Source organism: Microcaecilia unicolor, chromosome 1 (genome assembly GCF_901765095.1).
Source record: "Microcaecilia unicolor chromosome 1, aMicUni1.1, whole genome shotgun sequence".
Lineage (NCBI taxonomy): Eukaryota > Metazoa > Chordata > Amphibia > Gymnophiona > Siphonopidae > Microcaecilia > Microcaecilia unicolor.
The window spans coordinates 377,596,187-377,621,699 of record NC_044031.1 but is presented as its reverse complement, the minus strand read 5'-3'; positions in this window follow the sequence as shown (position 1 = coordinate 377,621,699).

The window sequence follows — 25,513 nt, the reverse complement described above, 5'->3', positions numbered from 1 at the left end:
ACATGGTGTTTGTGTGTTTGAATAACCAGTCTGAACTGCATATAGGCTTGCCATGCATGCTGATATGAAGGGAATATGGCTGGATCCAGCACTGTGTTGAATGATGTGGGAAAAGGGGCAGGAACTCCTGCCCTGGAGATGTAGCATTTGCTCTGGGGTAAAGGGATGGACCAATGGATTCACAGATTAGTGGATGGGGCAGTTAGCTGGGGCTTGATTCTCTGGATGTGATAACCATATGAGGGCTGGAGTGCACAGGGGACTCTTGACGCTGCAGCTGTGGGATCGTGACTGGCCAAAATGTATTTGACATCCTAGGAGAACCTTCAGCTATGCCGCCCCCTCCTTCCTTATAGAGGAGAATCTCCTCTTCCCAAATTTGACTGCTTCTCATTTCCCCTTCCCCATCCTCACCTTGCTTTCAGCATCTCACCTTTTCTTTCTGCTGGACCTGTTGTTTCCACCCCCTACCTCTTCCTAGCCAGAATATTAAAGTAGCATTGGTGGTGTGAGGTCCCTCTAAGCACAAACATGTACCTCACTTGCTGGATACCAGATAATCACTCATAACCATTTCAGATTCCAGTATTATTTGATAGGCCTATTATCCCAGTGACTTCTTTTCAATATCTTAGAATAATCTTCAATTCTACACTATCATTTGATAAACATGTTTTCAATGTCCTGAAAGCAGGATTCTTGGTCCTGTGTATTATTCCGTCTCTCAGAGGATTATTAGACTTTTCTTCCCTACATACTCTTTCACACACTTTTTTGATTTAAAGGATAGATTACTGTAACTCAGTGTATATAGAGATTAATAAACAAAATTTCAAATTTTATAGAATTTGGCCACTTGCATCCTCTGTAATGTCTGAAGATAAGATTTGGTGTCTCGTTTTCTACACGGTCTACACTGGCTTCCTAGTCGATACAACATTGAGTTCAAAGTTCTCTGTTTAGCTCATAAGGCCTATTACTTGGGCACCCCATCTTATCTCTCTACTTTGACAGTCCCTCTGTGTTCCTTATTGTCTCTATACACTAACCATTTAGGTCTGTCATCTTATAGACAAGCTCACTATGAATCAACTAAATATTTGGTTTTCTTCTTTGTTTCTTCAAAACTCTGGAATGGCTTACCACCTTCCCTTTGGACTGAACCATTGTTTGTTAAAGTCTACTTAAAACTCATTATTTTGAGAGGCCTTTGTGCACCACTATACTAGAAATGGGACATACGCATCTCATGATTTTTATCAACAAACATAATATAGTTACGGCATAGAGCTACTTCAATTACACTATGGGGCTCGTTTTCAAAAGAGAAAAACGTCCAAAAAGTGGCATAAACCTGCATTTGGATGTTTTTCTTACAAAAACATCCAAATTGGTATTTTCAAAACCAATTTTTAGATGTTTTTTTTATGAAGTCTGTCAGAAGTGTGTTCAAATCACAAGGGGGCGTGTCAGGGACATGTAAAGGGTGGGATATGGGCGTTACAGTGGACTGGAGCTGTCTGTTGAATATTTTCTTTTGTTTTGCTTTTAATTCTTTAGATGTTACATGAAATGTGTATGTGGACATACTTTATTATCATTGGATAATGTTCCTTTCTTTGCTTATGTTTTTTGATTGTACACTGCTCTGACCTGTGTGTCAGATTAAGCAGTATATCAAACACTAATAAATATAAATGTAATTTCTATTGGGTTTATCATCCCCAATCATTTTTAAAAAGCCCAGAGATGCATACAAGGCAGGCATCTACAGCTTCCAAGGAGCTTCTGACACAAAGAATGTGTCTTGGCCCAGCAGATTGAAGACCTTGGGGATCCCAGTGGTGTGTGGAAGAGAAAACTATAATCCCCCACCATCCAAAGAGAAGTCAAAAGTGTAAGAGGTGAAATGCCTAGTTAACAATACTTAAAAGATCACCTCATTGCCATACCAAAGCCCTCCCCCCCCCAACACACTCCTAGACTACCCTTTGGATGTATAGGACTGGTGAATGCCAGATCAGCTGCTAAGAAATCCTCAGTGATCCATGATGTCATCCATGATCAGTATCTTGACATTTTAAGAATAAGTGAAACCTGGAGTGGCCAGATGAAAGCAGGGGTTTGCCACTGGCTGAGCTATGCCCAACAGGTTTCAAAATCCAGTATCAACCAAGACCAGGAAGACAGGGTTGAAGGGTAGAAGTCCTGATTCAGAATGCAATTAAACTATGCAGAATCACCATTTCCCAGCTAAATGAATCTGAATTAATTTTAATCCAGCTAGAAGAGGAAAAACCAATCTAGCTGCTCATAGTATACCAAGAACCTCATAAGAAAACATTATCTGTGCAAGAACTCCTTGATCTGATTACACAAGTGACCCTGAATTACTCTAGGTTAGTGATCTTGGGAGATTTCAACCTACACTTTGAAACCCCAGATACCACCACAACAGTCTTCATGGACACAATGACAACACTAGGATTCACACAGGTGATCAATTTTCCAACCCATGAAAAGGGTCACACACTAGATATGGCATTCTACAAAGAGGTTGGCATCCCAGAATACAGGAATAGCAGTATTGAATAACACCCCTACAATGTACAGACCATTTTCTAAGTTTTCCCTAAGTGACCACTTAGGATAAGCAGCATAAAATGTATTATATTCTTTTGGGATCTTGCCAGGTACTTGTGACCTGGATTGGCCACTGTTGGAGACAGAATACTGGGCTTGATGGACCTTTGGCCTGTCTCAGTATGGCAATACTTATGTTCTTATGAAACAAATGGCACCTTCCAGAGTTTGGAAGAAGATCAGAGACAAGAAAAAGCTAACTGCTGAAAATTTCCTAGAGGCCTTAGACTATCCACTTGTGGATAAAAAGTCTCTGCCAGGATATATAGGCAGCCCCACTCAGTGTCCAATCAGCTAATCAGGAGCGTACAAACTTGCCCCAATTGACATAGACATATAGGACAATTTTTACCCAATAACAGAAGAGGGCTTTGACAAAATCCTAAGAGATTTTCATCTAACTACCTGCTCCCTTGACCTTGCCCATCAAAAATAGTGCAGTAGGCAAGCAGGGGCCTTATAGTTGGTGTCACAAAAATTGTGAACTCCTCTCTTTCTAATGGGCAACTACCAACAGCATTAAAAAGGGCAGTGGTTCGCCCTCTGCTGAAGAAAAACAACCTTGACCAGGACAAACTTGACAGTTTTCAGCCAGCATCTAACATCCCATTTCTAGGAAAACTTATAGAACAGTCTGTGATCAACTCAATGACTGGCTAGAAGAGAGAAACTGGCTTGATCCATGTCAATCTGGATTCAGACCTGGTTATGGAACAGAAACAGTCCTTGTATCTCTACAAAATGATCTTCACAGAAACCGAGACAGGGGATTTGCCTCGTTGTTAGTACTGCTACATTTCTCAGCAGCTTTTGACACTGTAGATCACGATATCATGCTAGCACAACTGGCAGAAACAGGTATCAATGGAACAGTACATGTCTGGTTCAGATCCTATCAGACAGGCAACAGTCCATTCCGTTTGGCAGTAACTCATTGCCACCATGGGCACTGACCTGTGTGGTACCACAAGGATCAGTACTGTCACCTATTCTGTTCAATATCTACCTCAAGCTACTAGCCAAGCTGCTTTGGTCGACGGACACCCAGTTCTACATCTACACGGATGACATATAGCTACTCATAACCATTGAACCTGACACCCACAGCTCTGAATAAACTGAGTACCTGTCTAACATCAATTCAAGAATGGGTTAAAAACAACAAACTTTGCCTGAACCCAAGTATAACTGAGCTTCCATGGGTTCCTAACACAAGTGGGCACATACCTGACATCAAACTACAAACTCCCCCTGAAATCACAAGTTAGGAACCATAGAATGCAGCTAGATTCAACACTTACTCTGATCCCCAAATCCAAGCAACCTTCAAGAGCTGCTGTCTCTCTCTTACATTGAGAAGGCAAGTCTTGTCTAAGTTTTACATGCCATGATAACATCAAGACTAGATTACTGCAATGTACTCTAGATTGGTCTGACTACAAAGGGGTCTATACCAGCTCCAATTGATTCAGAATGCTGCAGCAAGACTAATAGAAGGTTGTAAGTGACATGAATATATCACATCATTTATTTTTTGCAGAACCTTCACTGGTTACCAGTACAATACAGGGCTAAATTTAAAACTCTATGTTTGATCTTCAAAGCCCATAAAGGAAATAACCCAGAGTACTACATCCTCTGCTTCTTGAAGGCTTTTTCTATTTCCCCCACCCTAGTGACACACCTCTTTACTTGTCCATCCCCGGTGGCACCAGGGCCTGCCCAACCATTATTTAAGACTAGATAGTCACCTAGGGCAGCACCATCTAGTAGCACTATAGAAATGATTAGTAGTAGTAGTAGATGGCATCAAAGAACAGCTGCAGTCAGAAAAAAAAAAAGAAACACCATCACCAACAACAGGAGGTACATTTACCAGTGTGTTTTTATGTGGGGGTGGGAGAAGCAGTTTTCAAATAACCAACTTATCTAGATTATTCTGGGAGGGGTGGTGTTGAAGTGATCACGATTGATGATGGTGGGGGCCATGAGACCTAAAGCTTAATTGGGAAGGGTAGGGGGCAAAGGCTGAAGACTGCCTATGGTGCCTAATATTCTTACACGGTCCCTGGGTGGCACTCCACCTCTTCAACTTCTCTCTTGTGAAGTCCTCTATATCTCTCCTTCTGATCGCATACTACTTCTCTCCTTTACCACTATGTCTCCTCCATACTCTCTCCCCTTCTCACCGCCCAGTATTCCTTACCCCGTAGCCTGTTCTACACTCCTTCTGAGGTTACAAAAGCTTCTTTATACCCTCTCCCATGATGCTCCTCCATTCCTTTCCCACCACCATCCCATCTTCTGCATCCCCTGTTGATGTGGATCATAAAAACCAGCATCATACAGGAAATAACCTCCCCCTTCCCCCAATCCCTTGATCATTCAACCTTGTTCCCTATTTTCTAATATTGTGCTTTTTTCCTCTTTCTCTGCTCTCCACATGTGTGTAGTCCTGTATACCCCCTGCCAAAAGTTCAGAAGCGTAGTCAGGTTGATGGTGCGGGGGGGGGGGGGGGGGGGGGGGGGGGGGGGCAGAGAGCAGACTGCTGATGGCAACAGCACATATTTTAAATGTGACAGATTGTGTGAAAAATAGGTGCCATTGGAAGTTCGCTTGGGGGAGCAGCCACTCCCATGGTAACCCACCTAGCTGCACCTCTGCAAAAGTCTCTACTTCTGCATGACTACCATAGCAGTTCTCAGATGGAATGGTGGTCATTTTGATTGGTAGGTGCTTTGACCAATAGGTAGTCTAATTTTGGACTGAATGACAGAGGCGCTCTCAGCCAATCAGAAATTTCCTCAGTTCATCTATTGAGGATAATATTTAGTGGTGGTCATACACATAAATAAGAACATAAGAACAGCCATAGTGGGTCAGACCAATGGTCCATCTAGCCTAATTTCCTGATTCCAACAGTGGCCAATTCAGGTCACAAGTGCCTGATAGAATCCTAAACAGTAGCACTGAAAATATGTAAGTTATGTGTTGTAATAAAAGTGAATTTTAAAGATTGTTTTTCAACTCTGCCTTGACCGACCAGTGCACCCAGGGTCTACATTTTTGATTAGAAGTGGTTCTGTTTGGAAATGATTGTTTAACTTTGATTGTGTGAAAATAAGTTGAAATGTAGAAGATAAGATACATCTCTAATTAATTTGTTATGTGAAGGGAATAATGGAGCTTGTTTTCGAGTTCAGATTGGCTACATGGACTTGGAACCATGTGACCACATTCCCACAGTATGGCTTGTTTACCAATTCTCAAGCATCCTGTAATTTTCCTTAGCTCTGAACATGAGTTGTAAGCCTAATAAAAAGGGGAGTTTCTTTCAGTGAAACTGGGAGCTCATCTGTGAGTAACGTACGAATTGCGCAGAGAACCATGTTTTCTGGTCAAAGAAACTCCTGGCTTTCGCTGTGAACAGGGCCCCCCAGCTGATGATAAGAGCGTGGATGATGAAAGGACCAGTGATGATTGTTTTATTGCTTCTTTTCCTGGTCTAGGAACTCTTAGCATTGCTTACATGTAGAGACCAGTGATGTAATGATTGTTTATAGATTGGTGTAGAGGGGAATAATCGAACGTCGCCGGCGAAATAGGTCGCCGGCGATCTATTTTGGCGGCGGCGCAACAGCTGGCCAGAACCGTATTTTCAAAAAAGATGGCCGGCCATCTTTTTTTTCGATAATACGGTGTGGGCCGGCGAAATGCCTTGGATTTCGCCGGGTTTGAGATCGTCAGTTTTGTTTTTCCTCGATAATGGAAAAAACTGACGGCGATCTCAAACCCAGCAAAATTTAAGGCATTTGGCCGTGGGAGGAGCCAGCATTTGTAGTGCAATGGTCCCCCTCACATGCCAGGACACCAACCGGGCACCCTAGGGGGCACTTCAAACATCTTTTATAAACAACCAAATTAGCTTCCAGGTGCATAGCACCCTTCCCTTGTGTGCTGAGTCCCCCCAATCCCCCCCCAAAACCCACTGCCCACAAGTGTGCACCATTACCCTAGCCCTAAAGGCTGAAGGGGGGCACCTACAAGTGGGTACAGTGGGTTTTGGGGGGTTTGGGAGGGCTCAACATTACCCACCACAAGTGGAAAAGGTAGGGGGGGGGATGGGCCTGGCTTTGCCTTTCTGCAGTCCACTGCAACCAACAACAACTGTTCCAGGGACCTGCATACTGCTGTCAGGGTGCTGGGTATGACATTTGAGGCTGGCATACAGGCTGGCAAAAAAGGTTTGTATTTTAATAATTTTAGTGTGGGAGGGGGTTGGCGACCACTGGGCTTTCACCGGCGAGGCGAAGGGAAAGCGGCGAAGCTATCACAAATGTAGCTTTCGATTATACGCTTTTTGCCGCTTTTTGCCGCTTTTGCGAAATCGCTGGCCATATCCCGATTTGTGTCGGGAAATAGCCGGCGATTACTTTCGATTATAAGTTGGAATGTTTCTTTTTAGTTATATAGCTAATCATTGTGTGTATATAGCTTAATCATTGTATATATCTTAATCATTGTAGATTTTAGAACCTCTAATAAAGGTCTCATTTACCTAATATGAATCCAAAAGAATCCACAGTAATTATTGGGTAGTCTGTGTCAGTGAAGGAGGCTGTAAATCCATAGCAGTATATGTGTATAAAGTTAAATGTACTATTTGTGGGTTGATATATGCATGGGTTCAGTTTTCCAATGAAGTTAAATATTTACGAATGGCCAATAAACTTATGAATTCCTCATCTATGTCTCTTCAAAAATAACATTTATAGTGTCAAGGCAAAAAATCCCTGAAACCAGCCTGACACTATCTTTATAGTGAAGGGGAGGAAGGAGTCAGAGCTAAGACTGGAGCCAAATATTTTCCATCAACAAGCAGGACTGAGTCAGGCATATAAGTGGGTGAAGAGTGTTTTCATCCAACAGCACTCAGATGGCTCTGTCAGAGCTCAGAACTTAGTGTAAAATTCTGAGTATGCATGGCCTTTCCTGCACCCAGCAGTCTCCTCCTTAGGTTTGTTTCTTCTGCTCTGGTAAACAGATGTGTGACATGGTTTTCCAAATTAATTTAATTCTTCCTTCTTATTTTTCTTATTTCTTTATTGAATACTGTTGAACTTTATCAACATTTATTATCTTTTCAAAATACCACAGCATATTTTCTTAATATGTTAGCTCTTCAGTCATTCCCCATCTTGCTTCAGCTGCTGGGGTTCAAGTCATGTTTATATTTATGTTTATCTAGTATTTGATAAACCGCTGTTCCTAGCACACAGGTCACAGTGGTGTTCAAAAAGCTGCATATTCTGTATAGTCATGTCTACATCCATCCAAACGTAATGGGCTTGAATAGCTCTGCAGTTACTGTGACCAGCTTAGCGACTTTGGTGGTTCACTAGACCACATAAGTCATATAAGAACATGCCATACTGGGTCAAACCAATGGTCCATCAAGCCCAGTATCCTGCTTCCAACTGTGACCAATCCAGGTCACAAGTACCTGGCAGAAATCCAAATAGTAGCAACATTCCATGATACCAATCTCAGGGCAAACAGTGGCTTCCCACATGTCTATCTCAATAGCAGACTATGAATCTGTCTAGAAAAAGAGTAAAGAGTAAAGAGTGAAAAATCAATTCACCTTTACCCATTCTACACCACACAGGATTTTATAGACCTCAATCATATCCCCCCTCAGCTGTCTCTTTTCCAAGCTGAAAAGCCCTAACTTCTTTAGACTTTCCTCATATGAGAGGAGTTCCATCCTCTTTTTCATTTTGGTTGCTCTTCTTTGAACCTTTTCTAATTCTGCTATATCTTTTCTGAGATAGGGTGACCAGAATTGAATGCAATATTCAAGGTGAGGCTGCACCATGGAGCAATACAGAGGCATTATAATATTCTTGGTCTTATTTTGCATCCGTCTCCTAATAATTCCTAGCATCCTGTTTGCTTTTTTGGCCGCTGCAACACACTGTGCAGAAGATTTCAGCTTATTGTCTACAATGACACCTAGATCTTTTTCTTGGGTACTCACTCCTAAGGTGGAGGCTAGCATCAGGTAACCATGGTTTGGATTATTCTTCCTGAATCATCCCCTTTCCTGTGCTTCCCTGGGTCCGGGTCCAAATGGGCAGGGAGCCTCCTCGGCAGATAAGAGAGATGTACCCAGTGAGCGGAGTTCCCGGGGAAGAGTGTAGGGAGAGATGAGAGTGGAGAGATACTGAGGAGCTGCAGAGTGAATGCACTTATAAGTCAATAAGAGGAGTTTGAACTGTATGCAGAAATGGATAGGGAGCCTGTGAAGTGACTTGAGGAGAGGGCTAATATGAGCATAGCGACATTGGCGGAATGTTAGTCGTGCAGCAGAATTTTGAACAGATTGAAGATAAGAGAGATGGCTAAGTGGGAGACCTGTGAGAAACAAGTTGCAATAGTCTAAGTGAGAGGTGATAAGATTGTGGATGAGGGTTCTGGTAGTGTGCTCAGAAACGAAAGGGCAAATTTTGGTGATATTATAGAGAAAGAAACGACAGGTTTTAGCAGTCTGCTGAATATGTGCAGAGAAGAAGAGGGAGGAGTTGAAGATGACCCCAAGGTTACGAGCTGATGAGACAGGAAGGATGAGAGTGTTATCCACAGAGATGAGAGTGTTCCTCCCAGGAACTCAGTCTTGGGTTCAAACCCCCTGTGGGATGCAAACTGTGGGAACAACCCCTGAGGGCCATTGGTTCCTGAAATGCTTTCCAAGATTAAATCACTCCACAGTCCAGGAGTTTATATGAAAATTAACTGGAAACTTTATTAACCTCTGCAACCAGCGGTTCAGACTGTTTGAACCAAAGAAATAGATAACAGTCCAATATAGATTTGACTTGATTGTGGCAGAATATTTACTTTATACAATGCCTTTCCTTCTCCATCCCTTCAAAATAGCAATCAACCCCGAACAGGCTATACTCCTCTTTCATGCAGGTCCCAGACTCAAATGTCCCAACTCCTCTATGAGATGAGACTCTCTCCAGTTCCCATCTCCTGGAAGTGATCCCCTTGACCCACTCTCCAGAGCTCACTGACAGTCTCTGTCCATGTGGACTATGACTTCTCTCTCTCTCCAGCCACGGGTTGCCAGTTCTTAACCAGGAATTTCCCTTTCTCTCTTCACTGATCTCCTGCCAGGGGAATCTTGGACCTCCAAAAGGCCATGTGCAAGCATATGGCAACACTTTTATCTTCTCCTAACTCCTCCCAACATGTCACTCATCTCTCCTACTGCACCATCTTGCTGCATTTTATTTCCTAACCCATCCTCTTGGGCTGGGCTTACTCCCCAACCAGAGACTTCCAGTACATTCACCTCCAGTATATGGAACACTGCCTCTCACCCTTAAGAAGGATCCCTCAGGTACTGCCAGCCACTTTAAAACCCTTAGCCCCACCCAGGGAGGAAGTGAGATGGGAGAGGTGGTCAAAATCAGGAATTATAAAAGGCAGGGCTGGAAAGGAGGCCTAGGGAAGGAAGACCTGAAACCCCAGCATATGTCTTTATTGAATACGTCTAGCTATTGTGACCTGAGGTAAACCAATCTTTTATTTGAAGACTTGTGAGCCTTGTTCTGAGGTCTGGCTTAAGCCAGACCTGGAAACCCAAAGAGAAAAAGAGAAAAACTACAAACTGTGTTTGGGGCGTGGCAGTTACAGGCCATAGAATGTGTTTTGGGCCCTGTTAGCCACAAGCCCATGATAGGACTTTTCCCCCTCTGATGATAAGAGACCACATCTTTGTTCCTAGGCTTGTGAAGTAACAGGCCTCATGATTTAGTCAATAAAGCACTTATTTCATGTTTACAACCTTGTTTGGCTGTGTTATTGTGAAGGCCCACCTTCAACCCTTGCTCAGAGTATGACGTGGAGAGGCATTTTTGAAAGAAATGTCTAAGTTGGAATTTGGACATCTTTGTAAAACATCCAAATTCAGAGGCGGGGAAAAGGTCATTTTCAAAAAAAGATGGACATCCATCTTTGGTTTCAAAAATATCACGGACGTCCTTAGATTTGGACATCTTTGATTTTCGGCGATTTTTGAAACCAAAGACGTCCAAGTCTAAAACGTCCAAATGCAAGCCATTTGGACGTGGGAGGAGCCAACATTTGTAGTACACTGGTCCCCCTGACATGCCAGGATGGCAATCGGGCACCCTAGGGGACACTGCAATGGACTTCATAAAATGCTCCCAGGTACACAGCTCCCTTACCTTGTGTGCTGAGCCACCCAACCCCCCCATCCCAAAACCTACTACCCCCAACTGAACAGCACTACCATAGCCTATAGGAGTGAAGGTGGGCACATATATGTGGGTACAGAGGGTTTCTGGTGGGTTTTGGAGGGCTAGCTGTTTCCTCCACAAATGTAACAGGTGTGGGGAGGGGGGTATAGGCCTGGTTCCACCTGTCTGAAGTGCACTGCATTTTATTTTTTTTGTTACATTTGTACCCCGCGCTTTCCCACTCATGGCAGGCTCAATGCGGCTTACATGGGGCAATGGAGGGTTAAGTGACTTGCCTAGAGTCACAAGGAGCTGCCTGTGCCTGAAGCGGGAATTGAACTCAGTTCCTCAGTTCCCCAGGACCAAAGTCCACCACCCTAACCACTAGGCCATCTACTACGAAACTACTCCAGGGACCTGAATGCGCTGTTATGGACCTGAGTATGACATCTGAGGCTGGCAATAATATATATTTTTTTATTTTATATTTATTAAATTTCAAATTATTACAAATGAATATCAATTTGTAAGGTAATACAGAGAAACAGTTATAAGGCAATTGAAAAATAAAAGATAAATATATCTAAACATAATATTCTAACTCTTCCTTAGACCACAACAATTATTTAGGGGGAGTGGATTTAGAAAACCTAAGGAGAGTTCAATAAAGCAAATCATAGTTTAAACCATAATTGGCATAGTCCTGTTCTTTATCCCTTCATTCTCTATTAGCTGATACAGTTATTCCAGTCTGTCGGCTAATTGGATTTTTAGAGTTCAGAAAAATTTTCAGCTGACTTGGCTCAAAAAACACATATTTAACACCTAATAAACGTATCACACATTTACAGGGATAAACTAATGTAAAAGTTGCTCCCAAATATTTTGCTTCTTCTCTCAGAATCAGGAATTGTTTCCTTCTTTGCTGGGTCACCTTGGTAACATCAGGATATACCCATATTTTTTGACCACAAAATAGTGCAGAGGAATTTTTAAAGTATAGTTTCATAATCATATTTAAGTCCTGCTCAAATACTAAGGATACTATCAAAGTCCCCCGATTAGATATTTCAGCCATAGAGTCTTCTAATAATGCAGTTAAATTCTGCAAATCAATATCGTTTCTCTGGGGGACTACGTTCACCATATTCGCAGGTTGAGAAGCCTCTCCACGTTTCTGAATAGTTGGAAGGTAATAAACTTTGTTACAAGGGGGAATATCTTTAGGAGAAAGCTTCAAGGTCTCTTGTAGATATTTTTTTAAAGAAATCATAGGGTGATAATGCTGGTGAAATTGGAAATTCAATAGTCTGAGAGTAAGACATCGATTAAAGTTCTCAATTTGCTCTATTTTGCGAGATGTTAACATTTTATCTTTAACCAAGGTGTCCACTGTCAATTTCACTGTATTTACCTCCTCTTTTTCCTGAGATACTTGATTTGTTACCTCTGTTTTAACTTTATCGAAGGATTCTGACATTATAGACAGTTTACTCACTATTGTAGACATTTCTTTAGTTGATTTAGCCACCTCAGCTGCAAGTCCCTGGACCACTTGCCAAATGGCCATCAGGGTAATCTCCTGTGGGGCTCCTTGCTCCAGTATACTTCCTTCTGCTTGTCCAGGGGAAGATCCGCTGAGCAAGCTCAAACTGTCGGCGTCTTCCGTCTCAGTTTGACTTGCTAACCCTGCCCTGGAACTTGCAGGACACGGAGGTTGCGTCAGCACTGGCGGCGATAGGGTGGTATCAGGTCCCAGGAGAGACGTCGCTCCTTCGGTGTCAATCAATGCGGGACTTGCCAAACCATGTTCCACTGGGAAGCTTCTCATGTAGCAGTCTAGGGTCTGCTGGATTGGAGATAAGGTAAGGGCTATCGGCAGTTGCCCTTTAATCGCCGCTTTCCGCTTAGTATGAGGCATTTTCAGCGTGAGGAGAATAAAACTGAGGTATTTCCAGCAGACTCCCGAAACACTCACGCAGCAAGCTAGGACGCCATCTTGCCACTCCCCCGGCAATAATATTTTTAATCATGTTTTTTGAGGGTGGCAGGGGGTTAGCAACCACTGGGGGAGTAATGGGAAGTCATCCCCGATTTCCTCCAGTGGTCATCTGATCATTTTGGGGACCTTTTTGTGCCTTATTCGTAATAAAAACAGGTCCGGGTGAAAACGTCCAAGTTTTAGTCATGGACGTCTTTACTTTTTCCCATTATGGCTCAAAGACGTCCAAGTCTTAGGAATGACCAAGTCCCGCCTCCGCCATGCCTCCGATATGCCCCCTTCAGATTTGAACGTCCTTGCGACGGACTTCTGATAGAGACGTCCAAAATCGTTTTTTAATTTTATCGATTTGGACGTCTCTGAGAGATGGATGTCCAAGTGCTGATTTATGTCACGTTTTGGACGTCCATCTCTTTCAAAAATGAGTCTGATAGTCTCCTTGATATTCTGCCAGTCATATACCTCATGCCTACACAGAGGCCTGAAAGATCTGGATACAGAGGAGCAATCTGAGGAGTTCTCTCCTTCTTGCTCTGCTTTCCTTTGAACATCCCATGCTATTTTATGCTTCCCTTGCTCAGGTCAAGTTAGTGCTGTTGATTTGATTCTTACCGTGCAATCAGCTTTGCCATGCTCTGTTCTTTCTTTACGTAATGGCATTATGCATAGGCAATAGAGCCATCAGTCTTGTTAGCATGACAGTGCTGAGCCATGGGCTACCTTTCAGCAGGATTGCATTTTGACTGCCCTTTAAGAGGGCAATTCTATAACTGGGTGCCACAAGTTAGGCACTTAGATGCAGTGCAATGAGTGCTAATTCTATTATGGCGTCTGGACATCAAGATTCCATTATAGACTACTAGTGTAGGTCAACATCTACACTAGTAGGGACAGAGTAAGAACCTGTACAGAGTGTGTAAACCGCTTTGGCTGTGCCACGAAAGGCAGTATATCAAGTTCATGCCCATTTACACCATATCAATAGCAGGCATAAATGTGCATGAGTGTTCTGTAAATCATGTGCATAAATGTTCATCCCATCCATGCCTACCCATGCTCCTCCCTTGTGAATGCTGCCTTGCATTTATGCGCTAAACAAGTTGTGTGTATTATTTATAGAATGGCACTGAGTGCACACTTACATGCATAAGTGCTAATATTCTATAATATAAGCAACAAAAATGGCACTTAAATTTAGGTGCCAAGTTACAGAATGCCTAGGAATGTGCTTTAACTGTGTTTTAACTGCCCAGGAGTGCAAGCTTGCCTAAATCTCTGCAGCCTTCTACTGTGCAAGCTCTAATAGAAATGTTGTCTTCACTCTCTGTGCTGTACCGGGTTCCACAGTGCCATGACCTTGCGCATATGCCAGCAGTGAACTTGTTTTCCAAAGACATGCTTAACTGTTCCTGAACAGATACATCTAGAACAGGATTGTCCTTTTCAGCTTTATCATAGGTACTTGAACAGTTTAAAGCCTATGCTGTCTTTCAAGGCTTCACTTGTTTCTGTCAATATTTCATGATTCTAATGTCTATGTGTAAATGTTTAGAATGTAACAGAATAAGGATGAAATAATAGTTCTTTAAATGCTTTGAAAGGAACACTATTCAGATGTCAATTTGGATTGAATACACTCTCCCTGTGGCTAAACTGCCTACTGTTTGTTCCCTGTTGAAGTGATTACAGCTCATGACTTATACAGCCTGCCCAGGCGATGTTCGTCTCTTCCTAGTCTAGAACAGCAGGTGTCTGTCTTATCACAGACAAGGCCTCACTCGACCTTCAGCTGATGCTGGCAGTTCAAAATTCTGAAGTGTTCCGATGAATAGATGAATGCAGATAAGTGTGACGGTAAGTTGAGAAGTTGTTGAAAGATTGAATTTTTTGCCATGTCGAATGTCCCTTTATATCATTTTATTATCAGCAATGTCTTTGATGATTACATAACTTTGAGAAAAGTGACTGTCCTGTGCCCTGATGTGGTGACTAAAGAAACTACAAGAATATCTTTTGTCATGATTCTGGATGCTTTTCCAGAATTCTGGTGGAGGAGTAGCTTAGTGGTTAGTGCAGTGGACTTTGATCCTGAAGAAGTGGGTTCAATTCCCACTGCAGCTCCTTGTGACTCTGGACAAGCCACTTAACCTTCCATTACCCAGGTACAAATAAGTACTTATAATTGGAGGGAGGAGTGGCCTAATGGTTAGTGGTGCAGGCTTTGATCCTGACAACCTGGGTTCAATTCCCACTGCAGCTCCTTGTGACCTTGGGCAAGTCACTTAACCCTCCATTGCCCCAGGTACAAATACTTAGATTTTGAGCCCTCTAGGGACAGAGAAAGTACCTGCATATAATGTGTACAGCACTGTGTATGTCTAGTAGTGCTATAGAAATGAAATGATTAGTGGTAGGCAGTCTGGGGTCAATATGACCAAGAATCCTACTACTACTACTATTTACTACTATTTAGCATTTCTATATCACTACAAGGCGTACGCAGCACTGCACAAACATAGAAGAAAGACAGTCCCTGCTCAAAGAACTTACAATCTAATACACAAAAAATAAAGTAAGCAAATCAAATCAATGAATGTGTACAGGAAGGAGGAGAGGAGGGTAGGTGGAGGCGAGTGGTTACAAGTGGTTACGTGTCAAAAGCAATGTTAAAGAGGTGGGCTTTCAGTCTAGATTTAAAGGTGGCCAAGGATGGGTCAAGACGTAGGGGCTCAGGAAGTTTATTCCAGGTGTAGGGTGCAGCGAGACAGAAGGCGCGAAGTTTGGAGTTGGCATTACTGGAGAAGGGAACAGATAAGAAGGATTTATCCATGGAGCGGAGTGCACGGGAAGGGGTGTAGGAAAGGACGAGTGTGGAGAGATACTGGGGAGCAGCAGAGTGATTACATTTATAGGTTAGTAGAAGAAGTTTGAACAGGATGTGAAAATGGATAGGGAGCCAGTGAAGCGACTTGAGGCGAGGGGTAGTATGAGTAAAGCGACCATGGCGGAAGACGAGACGGGCAGCAGAGTTTTGAACCGATTGGAGAGGGGAGAGGTGACTAAGTGGGAGGCAAGCAAGAAGCAGATTGCAGTAGTCTAAACGAGAAGTGACAAGGGTGTGGATGAGGGTTTAGGTAGAGTGGTCGGAAAGAAAGGAGCGGATTTTACGGATGTTGTAAAGAAAGAAACGAGAGGTCTTGGCGATCTGCTGGATATGAGCAGAGAAAGAGAGAGAAGAGTCAAAGATGACCCCAAGGTTTCAAGCTGAGGAGGCAGGGAGATTGAAAGAGCCATCAACAGAAATAGAAAACGGGGGGAGTGGGGAGGTGGGTTTGGGGGGAAAAATGAGAAGCTCGGTTTTGGTCATGTTTAATTTCAAGTGGCGTTGAGACATCCAGACAGCAATGTCGGACAAGCACGCTGAAACTTTGGTTTGGATGCAAGGTGAGATATCAGGGGTAGAAAGGTAGATTTGGGAGTCATCAGCATAGAGATGGTAGGAAAAGCCATGGGATGAGATTAATGAACCAAGGGAAGAAGTGTAGATAGAAAAGAGGAGGGGACCAAGAACAGAACCCTGAGGTACGCCGACAGGCAGAGGGATAGAAGTAGAAGAGGATCCACCAGAGTGAACACTAAAGGTGCGGAGGGAGAGGTAGGAAGAGAACCAGGAAAGGACAGAGCCCTGGAATCCAAGTGAGGAAAGGGTATCGAGAAGTATGCTTTCACACTGCCCACATTCCTTTGTCTTCTATAAGCCATATCATAGGGTCATAGGGATGTCTATGCATGTTTTAATCATAGCAAAGGGTTTCCTGTATTGGAGAACAGAATTCTGTGCTTATGAGTAGTACTACAGGTGCTGCATTATCAAGTGATGTAATATCTTCTGACGGGGGAGGGGGTTGTCAGGCTATTATTTACTTGATGTCCTAATTATTTCATGTCATTGATGATATTTGCTTCTTCCAAGCTAACTCAGCATCGTCGTACTGATATGCGGCTGAATTCCATATATGGCGCTGAAAAAAAGTGCTAGCCTATAAGCTGTGTGGTTTATAGAATGGCTATTATGCCTGGGAATCATGTCTAACTTTAGGCACAGCTATTTGCACCAACTAAAAGAAATGTATGTACCTAAATTGGGCACATATCCCCCCCTTATTCTATAACAATGCACATAAATTCTAGGAATGCCTCCATTCTGCCCATGACCCTCACATTTACGCACCCTTTGTTTTTACTTGCACATAAAATTTAGGTATATGTTATAATTAAATCTAATTAGTCCCAATGCCATTAACTGCTTATTAAAAAGACAATTAGTGCTAATTAGTTCATTATTCAATTAAATTACACAAATTGGGCACACAGAAATTTGCACACACAATTTTTGTCAACTTTTATAGAATTAGGGGGGTTGATGGGATAGGAGGCAGTGTTCTGGTGTGGATTAGGAATTAAAGAGAGGATAGGGTTAAATGGTCATGTCTCTCAATGGAGGAGGCTGAATAGTGGAGTGCTGCAGGGATCAGTACTGGGACCGATGCTATTTAACATATTTATAAATGATATGGAAATCATAATGATGAATGAGGTGATTAAATTTGCAAATGACACAAAACTATTCAAGGCTGTTAAAACACATGTGGACTATGAAATATTGCAGGAAGACCTTAGAAAATTGGAAGACTGGGCATCGAGATGGCAGATTAAATTTAATGTGGACAAATGTAAGGTGATGCACATTGGAAAGAATAATCTGAATCATAGTTACCTGATGCTAGGATCCACCTTGGGGGTCAGCACCCAAGAAAAAGATCTAGGTGTAGTTGTAGATAATACGCTGAAATCTTCTGCTCAGTGTGTGGAGGTGACCAAAAAAGCAAACAGGTTGCTAGAAATTATTAGAAAAGGGGATGGTGAATAACACCAAAAATACTATTATGCCTCTTTATCGCTCCATGGTGCGACCGCACCTTGAGTATTATGTTCAGTTCTGGTCACTATATCTCAAAAAAAGATATAGCATAATTAGAAAAGGTTCAAAGAAGAGTGACCAAATTGATAAAGGAGATGGAACTCCTCTCGTATGAGAAAAAGCTAAAGAGGTTAGGGCTCTTCAGCTTGGAAAAGTGACAGATGAGGGGAGATATGATTGATGTCTACAAGATCCTGAGTGGTGTAGAACGAGTAGAAGTAAATTGATTTTTTATTCGTTTGAAAAGTACAAAGACCATGGGACACTCATGGAAGTTACATGGAAATACTTTTAAAACAAATAGAAGGAAATATTTTTCACTCAATGAATAGTTGAACTCTGGAACTCTTTGCCAGAAGACGTAGTAACAGCGGTTAGAATATCCGGGTTTAAAAAAGGTTTAGACAAGTTCCTGGAGGAAAAGTCCATAGTCTGGTACTGAGACAGACATGAGGAAGCCACTGCTTGCCCTGGGATTGGTAGCATAGAATGTTGCTACGACTTGGGTTTCTGTCAGGTACTTGCGACCTGGTTTGGCCAATGTTGGAAACAGGATACTGGACTAGATGGAACATTGGTCTGACCTAGTATGGCTAATCTTATGTTCTTATATTTAAGTCTGGCTTAATAAGTTGTTTAATAGTTATTCAGCCGATTGCACTTCTTGTTCTTTGTTGTCAATGATGTGTAGGTAATGGACCGCTTTATTTGGATTAATGTTGAAATGCCACTGTTTTGAAGTACAGCCAAATGTTAAGACTGCATTGAATAAAACATTGGTTTTTCATATATTTAATACTCATACTCACTGAGATGCTCTGTTTCAGTGTGAAGTTTGGTAATAAAGGACCAGATATTCAAAGCATTTGTGCTACTAACTGGGAAAGTTATGCTCCTAAATTGGCTTCTTTGAAAAAATTACTAGCATTCAGTGCTTAAATTTATACTCAAAATTTCACGATGGAAGATAAAACAACAAGGCACACCTTGTAAGAAATACGGGAAGGGGGGTGTCTTTTACTAAAGCTTAGCTCAAGTTATATGCAGCAGGGCCCATTTTATTTCTATGGGCCCTGCTGTAGATAACTTGAGCTAAGCTTTAGTAAAAGACCCCCACAGTCTTTATTAATAGATTAAAAACTCCCAGAATTTCAACATAAAATACCTAACATGGCCATGTTTCGCCAGTACAAATGGCTGCATTAGGGGCAATAAGTCTCAGTAAATGAAAATAAAATCATTCAATATTTCGTAAAGAAATTCCTTGTAAAACAATAAATAAACATTAAAAGCACAAGAGGAACTCTCAAAAGAACCTTTAACAATAGCACCATACTAAAACCTAATGTCTGGGTGCTAAAACAAAGTTCAAGGGTAAAACAGTAAAAAACACCAGAGAGGCTTACACAGCTGATACAAAATTTCAACATCAGCCTGGCTGATGCAGCTGTTAAAGCATAGCAGGTACCGAGAAAGGAAACAGAAACAACACAGATGATAAAAACAGCCTCACAAGGCTAAAAAGAAGGTAAATCCATTAAAAATGCTCAGTATACTTACAGATTCTGGGATCAGTCTCTCATGAAAGTGCTGTGAATGCAGTGAAAACAAACTTACTGTCCAGCTCATTTTCGAAAGAGAAAGGTGCCCATATTCAGACCTAAATCGGGAGATGGGCGCCTTTCTCTCAAGGGCGCCCAAATCGGTATAATCGAAAGCCAATTTTGGGCGCCTCCAACTGCACTCCGTCGCGGGAACGTGTCGGAGGCGTGGTGAAGGCGGGACTGGGGCGTGTTTATCGGCCGAGGAGAGATGGGCGCCTTCGGCCGATAATCGAAAAAAAATGGGCGGCAGTAGCGAGAATTTAGGCTACTTTTTTGGACCCTTTTTTTTCATGACCAAGTCCCCAAAAAGTGCCCTAAATGACCAGATGACCACCGGAGAGAATCGGGGATGACCTTCTCTGACTCCCCCAGTGGTCACTAACCCTCTCCCACCAAAAAAAGAACTTTTAAAACTTTTTTCCCCAGCCTCTATGCCAGCCTCAAATGTCATACCCAGCTCCATGACAGCAGTATTCAGGTCTCTGGAGCAGTTTTTAGTGGGTGCAGTGCACATCAGGCAGGTGGACCCAGGCCCATACCCCCCCTACCTGTTACACTTGTGGTGGTAAATGGGAGCCCTCTAACCCCCCCCCCCCAAACCCACTGTACCCACATGTAGGTGACCCCCTTCACCTATAAGTGCTATAGTAATGGTGTAGAGTTGTGGGGAGTGGGTTTTGGGGAGGATTTGGGGGGCTCAGCACCCAAGGAAAGGGAGCTATGGACCTGGGAGGTAATTTAATGTTTTGTTTTTTTTATTTTAAAAGTGCCCCCTAGGGTGCCCGGTTGGTGTCCTGGCATGTGAGGGGGACCAGTGCACTACGAATCCTGGCCCCTCCCACGGCCAAATGCCTTGGATTTGTTCGTTTTTGCGATGGTCGCCTTCGGTTTCCATTATCGCCAAAGACCGAGGGCACCCATCTCAAATCCGCCCAAATGATTACTGGAGGGATTAACACATAACCCCCCTTACTCCCCCAGTAGTCCCCTCCCACCCCCTCCCACCTCCATAACATGCGAGAGTGACAGAACATACCAGGCTGTATGACAGCTTCAGATATGATGGCCATTCTTGTTAAAGCAGCAGGCAGGTCCCAGGAGTAGCCTAGTGGTCGATGCAGTGGACTGTAAAGAAGGGGACCCAGGCCTATATCCAACTGGTACACATGTGGTGTAACCTATGAGTGCTCCAAAAAACATCTCACCATAACCACCTTAGAAAACTTTCTGTACCTCACTGTACTCACAACAATAGACCTCTAGTTTCAGGTATCACCTATATGTAGGTTCAGTAGGTATTTAGTGGTTTTTGGAGCACTCATAGGTTACAATTCAGTGGTGTAGCCAAGGGTGGGCCTGGATGGGCCCAGGCCCACCCACTTTGGGCTCAGGCCCAACCAGTAGCAGCACACCTATGTTGTGGCTGGCAGGGATCCCCAAGCCCCACCAGCTGAAAACTCCCAACAACTGGCCCTCCTGCATAACAGCCTTCCTTCTGATGTATTCCCGCCTATGTGGAAACAGGAAGTTGTATCAGAGGGAAGACTGTGGGGCTAATATGAGCAGTGTGTATTAGTTGCTGCTCGCTGCCGGTGAAAATCTGCTTTAAAAAGGTATTCGGGGTAGGGGAGATGTTTGAGAGACCAAATGGCATGCAGGCAAGAGAGTGAGATCACTTGTGGGACAGGGCGGAGTTCTTCTGCCCACCCATCTTGGGCCCAGGCCGACCAAAAAATGGGTGTCTGGCTACGCCCCTGGGTTACATCCAGTGTGTGCTGGTAAATGTTTAACAACAGTCTCTCTCCTCGGTCCACCTCTGTGCCCCCCCCCCCCGTCCACCTCTGCGCCCCCCCCCCCCAAATTGCAGAGCTGGCTATAGCTGGGGAGAGAGCCTGGGGGGGGGGGGGAATTTATTACTCCAGGAAAAAATATTTTATGATCCCAGGTTCCAATCTAATTCATGTTTAATGTGGGATAAAATGCCATAAATAAGTAAATAAATATAAACTTTTTTTTTTTTTGTAGTGGTGGAGCTGCCCTCTGAACTTTTGTCTTCTTTATGTAAATTTCCTCTCTGCAATTGCACTTTCCATAATTGAGAGGAAGGCCAGCGTTTTGTCCCCTGAGCAGCAAGTGCGGGACCGCTGCACGTCGAACTGCCCACAGATGAAAGGGTTGGTGAGTCCTTTGATTAGCGCCGGCGAAGGAGCGTCGACACTCTAGGACCTGGAAAAACAACTTCATCACTCCCGAATTATTCAACCACCATGTCCAAAGGAGCGGAGGAGTGAGTTAGAGGCATATGCTGAAACGGAGGACGTTTACAGCAGAACCCGAATCGGCGGAATCACTCCTAAACACCTCAAGAGAAATCACCTTGGAGTTTTTGGCTTCCTTGAAGGTTACATTGAATACCATCTGGAAGGCACTTCGGGACCTAACGGCGGTAGTAAATAACTTTGTTTCAGATATAATCTTATTGGAGAGTTACATGGACAATTTGACTGAACCCTTTGAGAGTGAAAAATTGATATAACAAATGTAGTTCTACACATGCAAGAAGTGGTTATGATCCTGAAAATGATAATGGACCAGAAACTTTGAATAATAAGGTGGATGTTATTGTGGATGATTAATGTCGAGATTATTGTTTTTCCCAGAGTTCCACGTATGACTCCTAAGTTTTCCTCAGAAATATTTCCTTAATTATTACTTCGAAAAGAGTGAAGCCTGTGAAAACTGGGATTGCTTTAATCAGTGGGATTTGAATTAGAGACTTAAGTATATGTATTGTTAAATAACTTCTGGTTTTTAAAAGAGAGAGAATGTAATCAGATGTATTATTTCTAACTAAAATTTGGACAATAAATATGCTCTTAATGAAATGAATTGACTATACACCGTATTTGGACTTGAAGAAGCCAACGAGATGAATTAGATGAGTAATATCTGGGGATAATCAGGTTAATACCATGTTTTCTTTTTTCTGTTTACTGTTTAATTGATCTCTTTGTCTTATTTCACTCTCCCTATTTTTCTTCACTTTTGTGGTCTAAGAAAGAGAAAGATTGTCTATAATCCATATATCTAGTTGGTATTGTTTTCTTCTTATATTGTATTAATGTGCAGTCATCTCTGTATTACTGTTTGCAAGTGACCCTTGTAAAATGAAAAATTATGAATAAATAAATATAAACTTTTAATGTTGAGCACCTGATTCTCAAAGTGGACATATTCCAAACACTATAATGAAAATAAAATGATTTTTTCTACCTTTGTTGTCTGGTGACTTTGTTTTTCTGATCATGCTGGCTCAGTATCCGATTCTGCTGCTATCTGTCCTCTTAACTCCATTTCTAGGGCTTCCTTTCCATTTATTTCTTTCCTTTCCTCCTTTCTTCTTCATTTCTGGTCCTCCGCAGACTTGACTGTCCAGTGGATCCAGCTTCTGCCTATTTTCTTCATCCATGTGCAGTTTTTTTCCTCTCTTCCTTTTCCCTCATCTCATCTCCTTCCTCACTCTTCCCTCCCCTCCATCCATGTCCAGCATTTCTTCTCTCTCCCTTCCCTCTCCTCCATCCATGTCCAGCAACTCTCCTCTCCCCTGCCCCCCCTCCAGCCATCCATACCCACCCAGCGATTCTCTCCGCTGCCCTGCCCATCCTCCAACCACCCATACCCACCCAACAATTCTCCTCGCTCCCCTGCCCTCCCTCTAGCCATCCATACCCACCTAACGATTCTCTCCACTCCCCTGCCACCCTCCAGCTATCCATACCCACCCAGCGATTCCCTTTGCTCCTCTGCCCCACCTCCAGCCATCCATAACCACCCAGCGATTCCCTTTGCTCCCCTTCCCCCTCTCCAGCCATCCATACCCACCCAGTGATTCCCTTTGCTCCCCTGCCCCACCTCTAGCCATCCATACCCACCCAGCGATTCCCTTCGCTCCCCTGCCCCACTTCGAGCCATCCATACCCACCCAGCAATTCCCTTCGCTCCCCTGCCCCCTGTCCAGCCATCCATACCCACCCAGCGATTCCCTTCGCTCCCCTGCCCCCTCTCCAGCCATCCATACCCACCCAGTGATTCCCTTTGCTCCCCTGCCCCCTCTCCAGCCATCCATACCCACCCAGCAATTCCCTTTGCTCCCCTGCCCCCCCCAGCCATCCATACCCACCCAGCGATTCCCTTTGCTCCTCTGCTCCATGTCCAGCCATCCATACCTACCCAGTGATTCCCTTCGCTCCCCTGCCCCTCTCCAGCCATCCATACCCACCCAGTGATTCCCTTCGCTCCCCTGCCCCACTTCGAGCCATCCATACCCACCCAGCAATTCCCTTCGCTCCCCTGCCCCCTGTCCAGCCATCCATACCCACCCAGCGATTCCCTTCGCTCCCCTGCCCCCTCTCCAGCCATCCATACCCACCCAGTGATTCCCTTTGCTCCCCTGCCCCCTCTCCAGCCATCCATACCCACCCAGCGATTCCCTTTGCTCCCCTGCCCCCCCCCCCAGCCATCCATACCCACCCAGCGATTCCCTTTGCTCCTCTGCTCCACGTCCAGCCATCCATACCTACCCAGTGATTCCCTTCGCTCCCCTGCCCCCTCTCCAGCCATCCATACCCACCCAGCGATTCCCTTCGCTCCCCTGCCCCCCCATCCATCCATACCCACCCAGCAATTCCCTTCGCTCCCCTGCCCCACTTCGAGCCATACATACCCACCCAGCGATTCCCTTCGCTCCCCTGCCTCCGTCGCAGCAGCCGGCACAGTGAAACCCCATCTTCAGCCTTCCCTTCATTTCCTGTTAGTGTCCCGCCTTTGCGTAAAGAAGAAATGATGTCAGAAGAAGGCGGGACACTGACGGGAATGAAGGGAAGGCTAGTGACAGGCTTTCACTGCGGCTGCAGCGACAGAGGTAAAATCAATGATTTAAACCCCCCAGAGCGGCAGGAAGTGAGGTAAGCATGGCTTGTGGTGCCCTCCTGCCATGCTTACCTCACTTACTGCCGGGTCGCGCCGCCCGTGGGAGCCGGCTCGCCTGTCACAACAACCGGCTCGCAAGAGCTTTAAAAATTTAACAACCAGCTCTTGCAAGCCGGTGCGAGCCGGCTCCAGCACACCACTGGTTACATCCAGTGCGTTATTTCCAGCAAAAAAGGTGCCGGTACTCAAATGCCAGGTCACCCTTCAGAGATGGGGTTGATCGCTGAGGGACCCACCCCACAATAGCCAGGACCCCAGAAACCAGTCACAGAATCTATGACAAAGCAGAATTGGTGTGTAGAGCCTGAGTTCTTTCATTAAAACTTGAAGACCATGGGTCAATTTTAGCAGACAATGGAAAACGTGCTCAGTACCCCCAGGTACCCCCTCAAAAAGCCCTGGTTACATCTCACCATAACCACCTTAGAAAACATTCTGTACGTCACTGTACTCACAACAATAGACCTCTAGTTTCAGGTATCACCTATATGTAGGTACAGTAGGTATTTAGTGGATACCTGGGACCTTTTATGTGAAGTCCACTGCAGTATCATCTAGACTGCCCCACTGCTCTGCTGGGATGGATGTCTGTGTGGCCAGTCTACTTAAAATGATGGCCACCAGACATCCCAATGGCTGGTGTTAGGTATATTTCTCTTGCACGATTTTTTTTCCAAAATGGTCCCAAAAGGAAAACACACTGAGCACAAAATGTCTAGAAAAGGTGATTTTTAAACCAAAAAAGATATACATTTTTCAGGTTACAAATTGGCTATGTTCGCCACTCAATGTTCGAGTGTTTTTGGCAAAATGCCCCAAATCAGATGTTTTATTGAAAATGCCGCTCTAAATATTTGAAAGGATACAAACTGCATAGAGTCGATCCAAAGGGTGGCTACTAAAATGGCGAGCATTCTTCTTTCTTTATTTATTTGTAACATTTGTATCCCACATTTTCCCACCCATTAGCAGGCTCAATGTGGCTTACCTAATACCGTAAAGGCGATCGCCAGGTCCAGTAGA